This window comes from Meleagris gallopavo, chromosome 4 (assembly GCF_000146605.3).
Source record: "Meleagris gallopavo isolate NT-WF06-2002-E0010 breed Aviagen turkey brand Nicholas breeding stock chromosome 4, Turkey_5.1, whole genome shotgun sequence".
Lineage (NCBI taxonomy): Eukaryota > Metazoa > Chordata > Aves > Galliformes > Phasianidae > Meleagris > Meleagris gallopavo.
This window is the reverse complement of record NC_015014.2, coordinates 1,728,241-1,733,122: the sequence shown is the minus strand read 5'-3', so window position 1 is coordinate 1,733,122 and position 4,882 is coordinate 1,728,241.

Genomic DNA, 4,882 nt, shown 5'->3' with positions numbered 1-4,882 from the left:
TTTTTTATTTTTTTTAGTTTTTTAGTTTTTTACTGAACAAAAATGACATATTTTCTTTCTATGTGTGCTAAAAATGTTGACATTTAACACCTGTTCTGTAAGTTTGCTTAGCCATGGGAACATATGCCAGGCTGCAAAAGACCTGTGCCAGAACATTTGCTGTGGTGCCCCACACTCCCTACAGGTATTTTACCAGCTGGTCACCCTGCAATTGAAAATTCTTCCCCATGAAAACCATATATCTTTGCAAAATAGTTTTCCTTTGAAAAAAAAATCCAAAGTGCATGGTGCAGGAGCACTAAGTAAAAGAATATACTTCAATTTCTTAGGTGGTGTATTAAAAGTCAGTCTCAAGCAGTCAGTTGGCAATTAAGAAAAATGACACTGACATGAGAATTACCAGTAAGTGCTGCCTGATATATAAGACCCATCACCCATCACAGATGGTTTTAGATTAACAACTACACTTTCTAAAAGAGTCAAAACTGAAGAAATAGAAAGAGATGCTGGCAGCACACACCCTGATTCTTCAAATTGTTATTATTAACAAGGAATTACTGCGGATTTATGGAGGATTTATCACTCCATTCCTGTTTTGTTTTTTTTTTCAACAGCTTCCAGGAGTTTTTCTGCCAAAAAGAAGCTCCAAACTGATTAATATACTATAGGATATTGTCCACAACATCTCAAAGAATATGCTCATTAGCCCAATATCTTCATCAGCAGCACTTTTTAACTTCTGAGAATTTAATCCTGGCACAAGTTTTAGCTAGGGAAAATAGTTTAAGCCCTTTGTGATAGCTTAGATATGCATTGCCAAGTATTTTTTTTCCCTTTTGCACACTTTTTTATCATAGCATTTTTGAAGATTGAGTTTATTGCTTGAGAACACTCAATTAGTTTTCTGTACAAAAAAAAAAAATAGACCTATTCTGCTGAAGGCAACACTCAAAATGCAGTGCATTGAGAATTAACTCTCATAGAGCAAAAATGTGCTGTAGGAACAACGTACAAACCAGAATAATCTCTCATTTGAAGGGTGATTTGATATCCCTGAATAGATTGACCCTATTTGTAGCTTCAGTAGAGGGCATTCAATCAAGTGAGCTAACAACTGGCTTAACTATGATAATCATCTAAAAAGAGCTTATGAACTCACATGTTGACTTCCATCCACAAGACGCTGGCTCTAGGATGAAACCCAAAACAGTAAAACTTCCTGAGAAGGTCCTCAGAAAATCTACACAAAACTTCAAATTCCTGACTTTTCAACCCTAGCTTTTGAAATTAACGCTAAGGGGCCTTATTTATAAAACTTTTGATAGTGTGCTGTTAATTTATAACAGCACACGAAAACAGTGTTTACTTTTAGTAGTAAAGGAGAGGTAATACCTATTTGGTAACCAAAAATGTGTTCATTTTGTTGTGGCCCCAGCTGCCTTCAGTGTTGACAATGATCTGAATTCAGCTGTACAATGTGTTATATCTTTGAAGCATCAAGCAAAGAAGGCTCTGCCCTCTTAGAATCATATATATGTTCTCTGACATATAATTAAGCTTTCCTATACGAGGGTTACGAAAAGGAAAATCAGATCTGAGGACAGAGAAGCTGGCAAATATGCATACCCATTATATGAACCAATTTATAGGACTACCAGAGGCTTCAGGGACAGGGTCACTAATAGAGCTGGCAGCTGAGCTAAGGGAATGGCTGTAAAATGCTTCCTGGCTTAACATCAAAGATGTTCCTTCCTTTTTTTTTTCTGTCAAGTCAGCAATTCAGTATGGCATTTGTTCAGCAAGTGCAACCCGTCTCCCCCTCAGATGTAACTAAGAATTAAAAAATCTTTCTAGGGTACATAAAACAGAATTGGAAACAAAACTGACCTGAAAGGATTTTGATACTGAGAATTTTGCTGTGGAAAAAAATGGAAGGGCAGGATTATCAGTGCACTGTTATGATGTGTATTTGCTACCATCTCAGTTTCTAACTTCCTAATGGTGGATTATTATATATTGGAGCTGAAGTCATATATAAAGTTATATGCTTAACTAAGTTCTTCATCTTCCTTCAAGATTGACAGTGTTATCCAGCTATATAATACCATGTCCTTCATTGCTCACCATCCTCTCTTAGCTGGTCATAACTATAGGTAACAAAACACCGTAGAGAAAATTGGTATTCATTTGTTCTGTATAACTACTTAACACATAGCGTTTCTTCATGAGTATGCTCTGCTTCAGTCCTTACTTCAATCTATATTTAAATGAAACCTTTAACATGACATTGATATAAATTGTTTACGGCAATTTTAGTTTCAACTTGCTAGGCTGCTTTGCAAACCCTGAACTTGACTGAGTGGCCTATAAAGCAATTAAGATTTCCTAACAGGTTCCTGGCAATGCATAAACCTACCTCAATTACTTAGGCATTAAAGACTATCATTTTTATGAGGTAACATTAAAGATTACTTGTGAAAAGGAGATAGACATTTAAAAGTGTATCTGTCTTTATTCACCACTCTTCAGAGACTATAGAGAATTGATTACTCTGTGTCATTTTCACGTCTTCCTTTTGCAGGAAAGGTTTTAGATGCTGCTCCTACTTTTAACATATATATCAGATGCACATTTTATCTACTGATTCAACTCTGAAGTTTACAACTGCAGTGGAAGTTCTTTTTTTCAGTTCTCTTTATGAAAGAAAATACCAATTTACTTAAATATCAATTCACTTTTCTATTTGTGATATTACTGTGATTTTTAGGTTTGAAAGTGAACTGTAACATTTCCGGACTGTGAAATTTCTCACTGATGAAGTGATAGAATAGTAAGGAGAGTTTTCTGTTTCACATGGATGCATTGGTGTGAAGGGATGAAATTTTCTGATTGGTCCAAACCTCAGTATGTTGCACCTACACAGTGCAACAACAGGGGTCATGATAGTTTTTGAATAGCAAAGCTTGACATAAAGACACTCAGAAAGAAGGCAGAATGTAATTCACATCTGTATAAGCCTAATTTTCCGACTTTACAGAGGAGGATAAACTGTACACAGGGTTATGAATGGATTGTTTGTAGTCTGACTTGACTTTTTACCAACATGCCATGTTATCTTACACCATTACCTATGTGTTTAACAAGAGGAAGCTTCTAGACAGTGTTTTAAAAGTCTCTCCAGAAAGAAATTCTCCAGTATATTTGCACATTTACCAAATGCTTTTGAAAGTCCTAATTTCTCTTCCCAAGACACTGAGGTGGCACAGCATTGAACTGAAACCCAAACAGCAGATCTTGTGCTCTAATGGCTTTCTGATCATTTAATGTAGCAGCAATCTGGACCTGTCTGGACAATAAAGTTCCCAGAGCACTTTCCATAAAAATAAGAACTTGTCCCAGATATTTATTTTCCCCATGAATAGTGTGCATTGTGCAAGAGTTGCCTTTTCTTCTTTCTGGTCAAGAGGCATATGTGGCAATGGTATTAGAAATTGTCTGCAAATAGGTGGTGAGTAGCAGTAAGCCTACAAGAACACCATGATGATTTTCACCACAGAAAGAATGTTGGTGGTATATAGCTTGAAAAATATCTGAAAACAAATTTAAACATCTATTTTTTCTAATGGAAAAATACGCATACATAAACAAATCAAGTTTTCTGTAAATTAGAGCTTTTTGCTGGGTAACTTTTACAAGGACAAAAAAAGCACTCCTATAGTTAAGGTAACAGAAGCTATTGGGTTCTGCTATAAGTTTTTTATGTCTATGACATATCTGAACACTTCCAACAAAAAACTTTATGAATAATTCTATTTGAAAGAAAAAAAAGTTTCTATTTGAGTTTTAACCCCTAGAATGGTTAAAAATATTTCTCTTGCATACAGAGATAGAAGTTAATTGAAGCAGTCACTGATTTCAAATCTCACATCAAGATTTGGTAATTCTGAGGTGCACGCAAGTGAGTCCTGCCACAGTATTGAGAACACTAGAAAAAAATACAATATGGGATTTTTAATGATCTGAGTACGTGAGGACTTTTATTAATAACGCTGTAATGTTCACCAGTGATTTTTGCAGATACAAATCAAATGCTCAGTGAACTATCTATTATCCAGGCCTACAAGCAACTGAATACCGAATGCTTCATTTCTCTGGTAACTGTATGCTCTACTTGTTATCATTGATTCTTCCAGAGGAACCATGTTACACTTTTACATCAGTCAAATGTAAAAGCACTTAAGAACACATGAGGCTCAGTGATTAAAACAAAAGAGAAAGCATCATTGAGACTATTTAAAAATCTAATGAATATCAACATCTCCAAGCAAAGTGCAGCTCTTTTTGGGTGGTGATTCATTCAATTGAAGGACTACCTAGTTTTACCAAAAGGATTAACACAGGCACATTTAAAGACAACTTAGGGCTGAGTTATTAACGGTAGTTGTGGAAAAGAACATGGACATAACAGTTATCCATCCTAGATCCACAGACAAAGGACACGAGTTCTGTCCTGCCCACATACCTGTTGACTTGGGCTTCCAAATCCTGGTGGGACACAATGTGCCATAACTTGTCCCTAAGCAGATTGATGGGACAAATGAGTAGCACCCCAGTGCTGAAACGGGTTATAAAACCAACATGCTGAACAATATGCACAAATTCTTTTCTTGGAAAATGGAAATCGGTCTCTCAAACTAGCTTTACTTCTATTACTTTGTTTTTCTGTGACATGAAGTAATGAGTTAATTCATTATAAGAACAGTTGAAAACAATCACATATCACATGCAGGGAGAGTGATTTTCAGCTTTTTCTCAAGCATGTATTTTCCTCAAGAGTGCATTTAAGAGGAAAAAGTTGATTTTAGTGAAACTAAATCTGAGT